The sequence below is a fragment of the Diabrotica undecimpunctata genome, chromosome 1, assembly GCF_040954645.1.
Source record: "Diabrotica undecimpunctata isolate CICGRU chromosome 1, icDiaUnde3, whole genome shotgun sequence".
Classification (NCBI taxonomy): domain Eukaryota; kingdom Metazoa; phylum Arthropoda; class Insecta; order Coleoptera; family Chrysomelidae; genus Diabrotica; species Diabrotica undecimpunctata.
In genome coordinates this window covers 85,552,213-85,566,718 of record NC_092803.1, presented here as the reverse complement: position 1 = coordinate 85,566,718, position 14,506 = coordinate 85,552,213, and the positions used below count along the sequence as shown (strand labels likewise).

General features: G+C 33.7%; 1 long non-coding RNA gene across 1 annotated transcript in view; it reads left to right on the top strand.

The window, feature by feature from the left end:
* Positions 1–9,877, top strand: part of LOC140439527 (uncharacterized) — a 163,136-nt gene extending 153,259 nt beyond the window's left edge. Inside the window, exons 2-3 of the long non-coding RNA XR_011950647.1 lie at positions 8,667–8,862; positions 9,281–9,877. This is a non-coding gene — a long non-coding RNA (uncharacterized lncRNA). The remainder of the gene's footprint in view (positions 1–8,666; positions 8,863–9,280) is intronic.
* Positions 9,878–14,506: the final 4,629 nt, after the last annotated feature.

Sequence of the window (14,506 nt, the reverse complement as noted above, 5' to 3'; positions counted from 1 at the left end):
TAGAAGAGAAGATCAAACAATTAGAGACCATGATAACTAACACGAAAGTGCTACCACCAATTAATACGGTAGCTTTAGATCCAGTAGTGAAAGAAGAATCACCTAGAGACGAAATGACACATCATATGAGATTCAAATTGCCACCATTTGATGAAAAGTCCTCTTGGTCCATATACCTTAGACAATTTGAAGCTATTGCGACAGCCAATCATTAGACAGGACAAGAAAAAGCTGTTTCCTTAACTGCTGCTTTACGAGATGATGCTGCGGATATCCTAAGATCGATTCCTAAGGGTCAAGAAAAATGTTACCAGACCTTGTTCACTCGACTAGATAAACGTTACGGAGATGCCCATCTACAACAAGTCTACAAAGTACAAATAAAAAGTAGAATCTAACGAGCAAGTGAGAGTTTGCAAGAATTTAAAGCTAATATTGCTCGTATAGCGCTGTTGGCCTATCCAGAGGCACCAGACAACATGTTGGAAGAAATTGCTGTAGATGCCTTCGTCAATGGGTTAAGAGATAGTGAACTACAGAAAGCTTTACGACTAGCAACACCGAAAGTTTTAGATGAAGCGCTCGCTATTGCCTTGGAACACGAAACAGCTAGTCAAGCTTCACGGAGCTATCGATCACAAACCTCTGAAGAGAGCGACGAACAAAACGAGAAACGTCTGGAGGAAATCGTACGAAAAGTAGTTCATAACATGATGCCGAAAAAACGTGAACCCAGATGTTGGAATGGTAACGACGTAGGTCACATTCGTCGTAAATTGCATGAAAATAATACAACAGTCAGAAAGCTAGAACAGATCGAACACTGGGCTGGAAAAAGGCATTCAAAGGCTGAGGCTCAGTCAAGACAGCCATACAGTGTAAATCGTAATCATTGTCTTGAATTAGAAGAACGACTTTGCTCCGTGAGGCGAACCACCGTCATTAATGATCAATGGCAGCCTTAACAGCTACAAGACGCTCAAGCAGATGATCCATGTATAAAAAGAGTATTCGTTTGGATGCGTCGAAGTGAAAGACCTTCTTGGCAAGACATTTTAGTGCATGTAGTCCAGAAGTCAAGTGTTACTGGAGCCAATGGAATTGTCTAGTGCTGAAAGATGATCTTCTGTTTAGAAACTTTGAGAACGATGATGGTACAGAAATTAAGCTTCATTTGATTGTACCTAAAAGTAAAGTGTCAGAAGTATTGCGTCAATTGCATGACGGTGCATCAGGTGGACACTTTGGTATCACGAAGACTCTGCAAAAGGTTCGAGAACGATTCATCATCATCATCATCAATCAGCCCTGAGTTGTCCATTGTTGAACATAGGCCTCCTCTATACTTTTCCATCTGCTTCTGTTTTGCGCCTCTGCTATCCAATTGGTCACGATTCTTTTGAGGTCGTCGGTCCATCGCGTTGGGGATCTTCCTCGGCTTCGCTTGTCAGCCCGTGGTCTCCACTCAAGCAATTTTTTTGTTCAACTGTCGTCTTTCATTCTTGCAAGATGTCCTGTCCATCTCCATTTTTGCCTTGTAATATGTTCGATAATGTCTTTCACTCCGGTTCGTCTACGAACTTCCTCGTTTCTTATTCTATTTCTTAAGCTTATTCCAAGCATTGGTCTCTCCATCTTTCGTTGTGTCCTTGTCAATTTTTCGACTGATCTTTTTGTGAAAGTTAAGGTTTCTGCTCCATATGTGAGGACTGGTAGAACGCACTGGTTAAAAGTTGTCTGTTATGAGAACAATATCATCGGCATATCTGAGATGATTGAATATCTTTCCATCGATGCTAATACCCTTTGATTCCCACTCTAGCCATTTAAATGCGTACTCCATAACGGTTATAAATAGTTTTGGCGACAAGGTATCTCCCTGCCGCACCCCTCTGCCAATTTTTATCTTCTCAGTCATGTAATGGAGGTTAACGGTTGTTGTCGCATTTTCGTATATATTTCGAATAATATTTGCATACCTGTGATCTATTCTGCATTCTGATAGTGCTTTAAAGATAGCAACTGTTTCGACTGTGTCAAATGCTTTGTGGAAGTCGACAAACATAAGAGCAAGGGGTCTATTATATTCGATAGACTTTTCAACTAGAGTTTTAAGGCATTGCAAATGGTCGTTTGTTCCGTGTCCCGCTCGAAATCCTGCCTGTTCTTCTGATTGATAGAAATCGAGTTTTTACAATGTTGGTAGTCCTATGGAAAGAGAAGCAATCGACATTGCAGGTCCAATTCCAGAGACAAATGATGAAAATAAATATATCCTGGTAGCCATGGATTATTTTACGAAATAGACTGAGGCCTATGCGATACCAAATCAAGAAGCTGCTACCGTTGCAGAGGTACTTGTCAAAGAATTCTTCAGCCGATTTGGTGTTCCCTTGGAGATCCCCTCCGACCAAGGGCGAAACTTCGACTCAACCCTTTTTCAAAACGTTTGTAAATTGATTGGTGTCAATAAGACCAGAATGACACCCCTGCATCCTCAATCAGATGGAATGGTCGAGAGAATAAACCGAACAATGGGTAAACACCTGTCCAAAGTTGTATCAGAACATCAAAGAGATTGGGACCAGCACATTTATTTATTCCTAATGGCCTACCGCTCGGCCGTGAATGAAACTACAGGCCAGACTCCAACCTGTCTGATGTTAGGTCTTGAAGTTCGTTTGCCCTGCGACCTAGAGTTTGGCTGCAGACATTCCGAAGAACATGTTGCAAGCGAAGATTATGTCAACCGCCTGAAGTTAATAATGAACAATATTCATGAACTTGCCCGACAACACATCCAGATAGCCAGTGACAGAATGAAAGATCAATATGATTCTCAATGCAAGAGTGAAAGCTATGCTAAGTAGGTGATCTTGTTTTGCTTTATAATCCACAACGTTGTCGAGGCTTGTCTCCCAAACTGCAAAGACAATGGGAAGGTCCGTATGAAATTAAAAAGAGTATAAATGACGTAATATACCGAATTAAGAAGTTGGAGAAAGGTAAAATAAAAGTAGTTCCAATAAATCGTATTGCACAATATGTTAGTTCAAATAAAATAGAAGAAGCACGAACCCTTCAACATGAGATCAAAGATGACCGGCGACCAAGCTGTAATGAATTTATGTCAAATTACGCAGGGAGAAAGAGTGCTAGATTCGGCGTGACCACAGAAGTTCAGCAGGATCTTTTTAGTGTTCCGCATAACGTCTCTCTAGCCCACTGTGTTCCCCAAGATCTTGAGATGACTAAAGGAATCTCATTCGTATTTTATAAGAAATTCGGTCGTTTGGACGAGTTAAAAAACCAGCAGCCTAAAGTTGGAAGAGTACTGAGATTAGAAGATTGTTCTCGATCTTTGCTGTATATGGTGACCAGGAAGTCGTATACAGACAGGGCAACCTACGAGGATATATGGCGTGCTCTCACTAATTTGAAGAAAATCGTCTGTAATTACGACATTAAGAATTTGGCCTTACCCAAGATAGGCCAAGCACTAGATAATCTGGATTGGAAGATTGTCAGAAGGATGCTTGAAGTGATCTTCCGAGAAACCGGCGTACGAATTACTGTGTGTTGCATTAACCCGATGAGATCGTATCCGAGAGTACCGAACTGTAAACTATAAATAAATATTTTTATATGAATTCAAACCGCTCGTTTTATTTAATCTCGCTACAATATATATATATATATATATATATATATATATATATATATAAAATATTTAAGGAAGTTTTTAGTAGTGTAGTGGTTGTAAGTGTTCCCGTTGTCGCTGTGAGGTGTGCGGTGAAAAGATAAGCTCTTGAGTTCATTATTCAATTCTGGACCCACTTATGCGACTAGAACCGATACACATGTGCCCCAATAAATTCCCTATCAGAACTCGAGCGGATCTTTTTGAATTAATGGAATGAACCCGTAGGCGTGTTTTAGTATAAAAATGTGTAAGTTAATTTAGTAAATTATATATATATATATATATATATATATATATATATATATATATATATATTATATGTATATATATGTATATATATTATATATATATATATATATATATATATATATATATATATATAACATTTGGTCTTACATTTAATTTAATTTACTCTTAATAAACACCAAATTCTGATTTTATACGTATTAATGTGATATCAAGAATTTTAATTTTAAAACTTTACAAAAAATATATATAAAACATTATTAAAATTTTTGATTTATGATTTTTATCACACCTTTCAATTTTGTTATCTCAGGTTTTACTCGTGCTTTAATATCTATACTTTACAGCTGATGGGTTAGGTCCAAAGAATAACGAAATAAAACAACATAATATGATATGAAGATAATGTAATAAAATAAACTGATTAAAATAACTCCAAAAATTATTAGCATACAATGTTTATCAAACAAAATTCGTTCTACGTACGTGAACCTTTAATAATGCATGGATAATATAATACAATTACAATCTAGAATCCAGCTTATTATTCTACATAAACAAATCAAATAATATTCAGTGTCCTTCCTAATGCAATTTTGATATATCGATTGTACCAAGAAAAATTTGTATGAATTATCCAATTCTCTCCACAGATCTGTGTCCCCTCTCAGAACAAATTTGATCTCCGTCGACTATCGACAACTTATTCACACGTTACTAATATGATATAATATTATTTGCCCCAAAATTCTCAAATTGAATATATTATGAATGTTTCTCCCGTTGAAACGCTTCCTCTGCCTTGAGTTGTCCAATTCCTCGTTCTATGCAAAATGAACTATCAGTTCTCAGCAGCCTCCTATGTAATTGGCAATATTAAACAAGATATTGCAATTTAGTGTCTTCAATGCTCTCCTTCGAATGCACGTACCTTTCCAATGATGCCAGCCTCTTTTTTTCTCTCGCCAAACTTAATCTCTCGTTCCGAAATAAACAGCGATACGTAGAATACCAGTAGGAAAAGTTTACTTACAAATTTGTACCAGATCAGCTACCATCGGACACACTTACTTCACCAACTCACAACTTATTAAAAATATTATTTGTTTATTTATTAATTCATTACAGTTTAATAGACTATGTTACCAATTTGTGGGTCTTACCTTGTCTGCTTAAACATTTTATTCATTTATAAAACCACAGACATGTAATATTGGCATAATTACTGTAATTTATATAATTTATATCACCTACCTATGTTTTATCTTTATTAGACAACACCCTAATATGGGATTATTATTTTCAGCATTTTAACTTTGTATCGTGACCTGAAGATGCTTTGCATATTATAGAAAGCGAAACCGGTCGTCCGATTAGTTAAATTAAATTGATTGTGAGTAAGTCTAACTTATTATTTTTCTTTTACCTTTTGAAATGGACTCACACAAGCAACACATTCATGATTCATGATTCACAACTTATTCTTTACTTACTACCCCTGAATACCACCTCGAAAACCAACCATTCACTTTAAGAAACTGGAACTAACTAACTCTCTCATCTCATATATCCATCCATTCAACCTCTCATTATACACACCCACATTCACTTTCCAAATTCTTGGCCAATCAGAAATTTGCGTACCACTCCCACATAAAATCAGAAATACCTACAAACTTTCCTAATTCATATTATTTCTACAAGGACACTTAATTTCTACTGGGTATTTACGTATTCCGAAAAAATCATTTACCACTATTTTTATTGTCCTGGTCATGGCGCAAACACGGATTACGGAACACTTTATGGCTTATGGGGAAAAACCAACGTTAACTTCTATTCATTGTACCCGCACTATTCACTTGTTATATTTATACAAAAGATTATTTATGACTAAGATTACCTTTGGTTAATTCCAGGCAGCTCGGAGTATTTTTATTTTCTATAATCTCTGAAATATTGATTTCATCGTACATTTAATATTTTTATTCTTCAATTTTGCATACCACAACAGTATGTTATTTAAAAAACATAAATGATGTATCCTCAATATGTTACTGACTTATAAAAGTGGTATTTTACTTTTATTAACTTCCTCTTTTAATATGGATAACCAAATCCTACTGCATTCTGCCTAGGAATTTGAGACACATCTCATTTAGCATAATTAGAGCCGCTTCTTTGATTTTTTTTACCATCTGTTTCCTTTGAGACTATACCTAAATCGTTTCATTGAATCCTATGTTCATTTTCCCATGCATGTTTAGATATTTGAGATCTATCAATTGTCGATTGTTGAAAATTTCTTATTTATAAACGATAAAGGATAATCATTTTTAATAAAACAGATGTTAACAAATATTTTTCCTCTAAGAACGAATTTTCGTAAAAACAAGTAATTTTGGCTGTATCATATAAGGATTTGATGATTCCCTTTTTACTATTGATATTGTGATTTAATTTGTAATTTAGATATCTGTTGGTGGTTTTTTATACATCTGGGTATCATATCCAGTATCATTCTTAGAGATTAAAACATCTAGGAAAGGTAGTATGTTATTATATTCCTTTTCCGTGGTAAACGTTATTTTCTCTTCTTTATCGTTTATATCATTCAGGAATGTGTCAAACAACTCTGATGGATAAGGACATATTGAGAATACAACATCTACATATCTCCACCATACTGTCGGTTTTAAATTTTGTTTAGAAATAATATTTGGTTCAAAATCTTCGATAAATATATCGGCTAATAATGAAGATAAACTAGAGCCCATTTATAAGATAAAATATTATATTTACGCGCTAATTGTGGAGATATTAAACTTTTTGAGCTGCCTGTGTCAAGTAAGAATTTTGCATTAAGTTCAGTTATAAAATAATATGAGGCAAATCTGCTTTCATTCTATTTACATATATCATATCGGATCGTGATTTTGTTGAATTATGCAAAAATTTGAGTTTTCGTTTAGATTGGATTTTTGAATACGAGAATGGTATACCTACAGTTCTTTCACACACATTTGTGTCGTCTCTTGTAAAATGATTCTGATAAGCATCAGATTGTATTTCATAATTAATTGAGAGGATGAACTTTGGGTCATATATCCGTTATTAATACTGAGAATAGTATTTTTTGAGTGGTTTTGAAATTGTATTTGGTCGTTAATTTGTTAGTTAAATAATTGCGTGGATGTAAAATTTGGTTTAGATTTTAGAGTTGTGTTTTTCATGATAATGAGCTTATATTGGTTTTGATTTGGGGATCGATTAATAAAATTTCTTTATTGAAAATTAGGATTGTTATTATCAAAATTTCTCGGTATTGTTGGGGTTGGAATTATTATTTTGATATTGTGGTCTAAATGGTTGATATTGATACGGTGGGGATATATCTGGTATATTACATTATTGTGTTTGAGAGGATCGAAAATTTGAGCGATTTTGTGAAAAGTTATTTCTCGGAATAAAAGTGGGTGATCGAGAAATATTGTTTCTCATCGGAGCTTGTTTAGATGAGGGTCTAAAAGAATTTTGTGAATTTAAATTATTTCCGCTCTGTATTGAATATAAGAAATTTTCTTCTTCATTAACCAAGCCCATAGCTTTTTTAAACTATCTGGATTTCTTAATCTTATACAAGGTTGTAAGGATAAAGGTTAACCTGTTATATATGTTTTTAAACTTAAACCATTATAACTTTTTATTCTAATTAATTTTTCATTTGCTGTAACGTTAAGTGTATTTAATTTTGAAGCTGCTAGACTACGGGTTTCTTGGCAACGCATACCAAAATTATTGGGGGTTTCATTTCTAAAAGTCCTCAAAGTTATAAAGTCTTGAATTAAGCAATTGAGATCTCTCTGATCCCCGAAACTGAGGTTGCAGGCATCTTTTACATGTGGCTATGTATTGAGTTCGGTCTTAGACCCTATTAACATTTGAGCTCTTCCATTTAGTTTAGCTAGTATAGTTCTTAGACAAGGAAAGAAAGAGTACGGGCAACGCTCGTTTAACCAACGTTCAAAAAGTGAAGCCACTTTTCGATGTGCCCGCCATTTTTTTGGTGGCAAACAAAAAATGTGACACCAGTTTTGTTTTTGGGTTTTTTTAAAAAAAGTGAATTGAACACCGATTTGTTTTGACTTTACAAAATGGTGAATTGTGCGTATATTCTTTGTAAAAATCGCATCGAGCAGAAAACACCAGGAATATCGTTTCATAGGTAAATATTTATAATAGTGCAATTAGGTATTAATTGATTTTACTTCTTATTTCAATTTTAAACCTCAAAACCAATTTAAATTAGTATTTTAAGGAAAGGTGAGATCTAAATTAGTAAATAAGAATGCTAAATATGCATAGTTATTTCAGTAATTGTATTATAATTAATAATTTCCGACATTTCACTCACACACCATGATGATTTGCCAGTGGCGGTGTGCGTTGAGGGTTAAAATTCCATAAAAAATAAATTAAATTTCTGAGCATTCTTTTTTTAGGCATTACCATTGTTTATATAGTAATATTACTATATAAACATTATATATTATATTATTTTATTATTACTATATTAGTATTACCATGAGGTATTTTCAGTAACTCGTGGCATTACAATGTGTAGGTATAAAAGCGGTCATTAAAAGTATTATTAAGTAATTAGTTTTATTTATAAATATCTAAATTAGTAGTTTAAACTAATGTTATGATTTTACAGATTTCCTCTTAATAATACCGAGAGAACAAATTAATGGGTTCAACAAATGAATGCTGTTAATTGGATGCCCACAAAAACCAGTACACTCTGTTCGAATCATTTCGAAAAAGAATGGTTCCACACAAGTGGTGAAAAAACCTATTTATTAGGTAGTGCGGTTCCTACAATATTTGAAGGGATTAAAAAACGAAGAAAGGTAACCTTTTATAGCAATTAACACACAAAAGTTTTTTTTACCATTTTTGGTATACAATTTTGTTTCTAATAATTGAAAATATTCAGTTAAGTATTAGATAACAACCCTCTAAACATAAAATGTATTTTATATTTTCAAATTATCCCCAGTAAAGTTCAGAATCTCTTTTATACTTCCATTACACGCTATTGCTAGTAGTGTTTGTTTTAATAACCTGAAGAGCACAGGTCATTAGCACATAATTTTTTTTTTCAATTCAATACATCTTTTTTAAGTTTTAATTTTGAGAGCTTATTGGGTCGTGGTTAGGATATATGAACTATAGATATCCCCTTCACATCTTTCAATCTTGGTTATTATGACTGATACAGCTCCAGAAACTATTTTCCGAATTTAATAACTTATTTCATTGTTTTAGCGCTCTTTAGAAAGTAGACAATCTGAGATTTCAACCTCGTTGGTGGAGATCCATCAACTTCAGCCCAGGCAGGCGATGAAACTCCACGCAAGAAAAAATTAAGAAGAATGCTATTTGCGGTACAAATGAAGAGTAGAAAGAAAATCAGACAATTAAATCAAAGAGTTAGACGGTTAAAAAAACGAGACGGCTAAAATACTGTGTTCAAGAACTAGCTGGGGATTCACAAAATGTTTTAAATTCTTTAATTACAAAAAAATCACGTGGTGTTTTAACTTATCTGTCAAAAGATGTAATACAAATTTGCAATGTTTCAGAACATTTTATAAAACTGTATGAAAGCTCTTAACATACGAATAGAATTGTCGATATTATAAAAAATAAAATTATGTTTGAATGCATTCAGCTGCAATTATTTAAAAATCTTAAAGATCTATAATTTTAAAATATTTAAATATTAGAATTCATTTTATTACAAAAAGAAGATCAGAAATTATAGATCCTCTTAGAAACCATTTAACAAAAGCAATTTTGTTCCAAGGTCAGTAGTAAATTAGGGCTTACCCATTAACGCCGATTTTTTTTTTAATTTTAAATTTTTTTTATACACATAATTATCAGTAATCTTGTCCTTAATAAGGAAATATTCATGAAATTACTTTATATCCACGTCAGATGTCATTATCAAAATACAAAATATTACTAAATAAAACAAAAATGTTGTTGCTTGGTAAAAAAATGTTTCTAATAATTTAATCTGACTCATTTATATCGGCAATTTAGACATATGTTAATACATTTTAAAGTAGAAGACTTTAAAACAATATTGCCAATATTTGTGAATTTCGTTCCTGGCGCGACTTTATTGAAAGGTAGTTCATTTTATTATCAATATCCATCAGACAACAATGAATGAATGTTACGAATCTGAAAGTGATATAACAAATGCTTTTGCACGTTATTTTGAATCTATACATTCTAACACTAATCCAATAATAAAAGACTCCTACAAGGAATATGGACTTGAACAATTATGTGTTGATTGTATAACTCTAGAAGAAATCAATATTGCAATTAAGTCTTTAAAAAGTAGTGCAGCTATATGTGTGGATGGGATTCCTTCTTATCTGTTTAAGGCGTATTCAGAAGTCCTGTTACATCCCCTACAAATGCTATTTAATAAATGTTTAGAGATAAGCACGTTTCAGGATGCACTTAAGGCAGGTAGAATAACTCCTATCCACAAATCTGGAAATACGAGTTTAATATCAAATCATCGTCGTATTGCCTTTTCGTTTAAAAATTTTGGAAAAAATTATGTACAATAGACTGTATACTCATGTTTCAAAAACTTTAATTGAAGAACAACATGGTTTCATAAACAAAAAATCAACTAAAACAAATCTGTGCATTCTCATTTACTATGTTGCTTCATCCATAAATAATTCTCAAGTTGATGTTATCTTTACTGATTTAGCAAAAGCCTTTGATAGAGTAAATCATTCAGTACTATTAAAAAAACTGAGGTCATATGTACTTTCTGACAAACTTATAAAATTCTTTAAATCTCACCTTACCAACCGTACTAATGTAGTCAAGTTTGGGAGCTACTACTCGGACACTTTTATAACCAGGTCAGGTGTACCTTGCGGTACACCTGACCTTGGGTCCATGGGCCTTTACTTTTTGTTATGTTCATAAATGACATCACCGATTATATAAAATTTGCCAAGTTTCTTCTATTTGCAGACGATTTAAAATTATTTCTTGCAATAACAAATGGACATGGCTGTATTAATTTACAATAAGATATTTAAGGTATATTCACATTCTGTAAAAATAATGATTTGAACTTAAACGAACCAAAATGTAAACTATTGACTTTTTCTAGAAAGCGGGAAATCATAAGAACAGATTATTTTATTAACGAAGTAAAACTTGAAAGGCTAACAAAAATCAGAGATCTAGGGATGTTATTCACTAACACATTCTCCTTTAATGAGCACATTTTCAAACTAACTAATGATTGTTATAGACAGTTAGGCTTTATCCTACGATCCAGTAAATAATTTTATTGTGACACTACAATTAAGCTTTTTAATGCATATGTGAGGTCAAAACTCGAATATCGTTGTACCATATGGAGTCCCTCCACCATATCACATAGTGATATGATAGAGAGGATTCAGAGGAAATTTTTAAGGTCTTATATCTGAAGAAATTTGGGATTTATCCTCTTAAGGTTTCCTATAACTTGCAGATAATGCTTTTTGACACTGTGTTATTGAGCGAAAGACGTAGAAATGCCCAAATCATTTTCATATTTAATATAGTTTATTAAATCATAGATTCTCCTACGATTCTTTCATTTATAAATTTTAATGTACCAGACTAAAGACTTAGATGTAGACACACTGTATTTAAAATAACTCCAGAATACGCAAACTCCCCCATGGTACACTGCTTAATGGCAATGAATGATTTTATCGTGAGTGAAGACCTTGACCTATATAATATAAAAAAAGAGTACTATGTTATTTATTGTTTTAAAGTGTATTTATTATATTATATTATATAAATTGTATGTTCTTATTTCTTTGTATTGACCAACTGTCTGTTTATAATTGGCATCATTGCTGTAAATGTGCAGTATAAATAAATAAGTAAAATAAATAAATTTCGTTAATTTTGATTCCAAAATATTTGTATAAAATAAAATAAATTAAATAAAACATTTAATGTACAAAAATGTTTCATTTTAAATACGAATTAATCAATCCTTAAAAATACCCCAAAGATACGCCGCTGGCCACTGCCGCCTGGTGGCAGTTTGGCTTCACTTTGAGTGATACGGTTACGCGTCCTCTCTCTTTCCTTGTCTAAGGTATAGTTCGAAGTAAAAAGCGTTTAAAGTGCCATCGTTTGGCTGGCAAAATTAAATCAAATTTAATTTTCTATAAATATGGTTAAAGTGTGTGGATTACCATTATATGGTGGGATAGAATCCAAGAATAGTTTTAATAATTGATAGTTTGGTTGAGCCATTTTGTTTTCTTTGTCACTATCTAGTTCTAAGATTGAATTTATTTTGACTAAAAGGTTAGTTTAATCTAATTCACTATCAGTTTATTCACTAATCAATATTTTATTCTTGTGATTCTTAGTGGTGATTCTTGAGGATGCAGTCAGTCTATTTGGCCCACAAGACAAAGAAAACTCTTTGACTTACTGTCAAGCTTTCGAATTTATTTTAATTCTGTTTCAAGGCACCTGTGAACAAATCAATATAAAAATTATCTAGTTATAATTATTAATTGTCTTACTTACTAGTGGTGAGATTACAGTTTATGTTGTACTTTATAAAACGAAACATTACACATATATATTAAAATTTTTTCTTAAAATAACTATACAGTAGACTCCCTCTAGTTCGGCCTCGGTTGGATCGGCCGCCGGATGGTCCGGCCGGTCTTAAGAGGGTGAGTCATATCCGTTCGGGCGCTGCGGGCGAATGACCTTCGACAGGATCTATCTTGAATGTTCAGTTTCCGGCCGTCGAAGTAAACTATTTTCAGTGTGTCAGTTTAGTTTACGGGTGAACTTGTAATTGGTCGGTCGCACCTAACCTGTGACAAACGGTTTTGCCATAGCGTACAGTTTCATTTGATCTGCAGATGCATTCGTGTGTGTCTGTATTTGCTGTTTAGTGCAGTATACGACTGTTTTCGTAGTGAACATTTGTGAGCATTGGTATTGCAAGTGTAAGTTGTGCGTGTGCGTGTTTGCTTTGAGAAAAATGTTTTCTAAAATGAGTGAAAAACGTAAACATACGTTCGTAACAATGGAACAAAAACTCAGTATCCTAGAACGTCTAGACAAAGGAGAATCGGTCCAAAGTATTTGCAGAGAATTTAACGTCGGTAAGAGTACTGTAAATGACTGGCGCCGCAACCGGAAATCTATTGAGACTTTTTGTACCCAAATTGAGGCTGAAAATTGTCTACTCGATGTACCTTAAAAAACCTAAACTTGAACACGTTGATGATGCTTTGTGGCTCTGGTTTATGCAGGAGCGCAGGCGAGGCACTCCTTTAAATGGTCCAATTTTGAAGGAAAAGCCAATCATTCTTCACGCAAAACTTGGAGGAAAAGATATATTCACGGCAAGTGATGGCTGGTTGTCAAGGTGGAAAAAACGCCATGGAGTACATTTTATCAGCGTATGTGGCGAAAAAATGTCAGCAGATCAACAGGCAGCAAGTGACTTTACTGAAAAATTAAAGAGTATTATTGCCAGTGAAAAATATAGTCCAGAGCAAATTTACAATATTGATGAAACAGGTCTAAACTTTAAACTGTTGCCTCGGAAAACATTTGCCACAGCACAAGAAACGTCAGCCCCAGGGTTTAAAATAAACAAAGAGAGAATTACTGTTGCTTTGTGTTCGAACGCGTCAGAGTCACATAAGCTGCCTCTGTTTGTAATTGGAAAATCGGTAAAACCTAGAGCTTTCAAAAACTTGAATATGAGTTGTCTACCAGTGTACTACAGGGCACAGAAATACGCCTAGAATGTGAAGGTGACAGTGGCATTAAGCTATTGTATATGCCACCTAACGTGACAAGCATATCCCAACCAATGGACCAAGGGGTGATCGAGTGTTTCAAAAGAAAATACCGCAGAAAACTACTCTCTGAAATCCTAGGCAAATTAGATAGTGAGGAGGGTGGCACAAGCTTAATTCAGGCCCTTAAGTCAATAAACTTGAAAGATATTATTTATATGGCGGCTAAAGCATATGATGAAATTCCATCATCCACCTTTACAAAGTCTTGGAGAAAAGTTTGGCCAGATGTGGAAGAGATCGTTGTTAAAGCCCAACAAGAAAATCCAAAAACGAATGAAACCACTATTCAGGTGTTGGAACCAGATGACAACCTATCAATTTTATCAGTTCTTCAACAACTGCCAGATATTGAACTTACAAAGAGTGATGTTACAGAATGGATTGTAAGCAACGAGGATGAGCTTGGCAATGAACTATTAAATGACGATGAAATTGTTCAAGCTGTAATAAATCAAGAAGCTAATGACAAGGATGAGGAAGAGGATGGGGAAGAAGGAAGTAGTGAGGGAAATTTAAGCCATGAAGAGGGAAGGGCCGCACTTGAACGTGCGACGATGTACGTAGAGCAACAATCCACTGCAACAGTTGTCGACGTGAT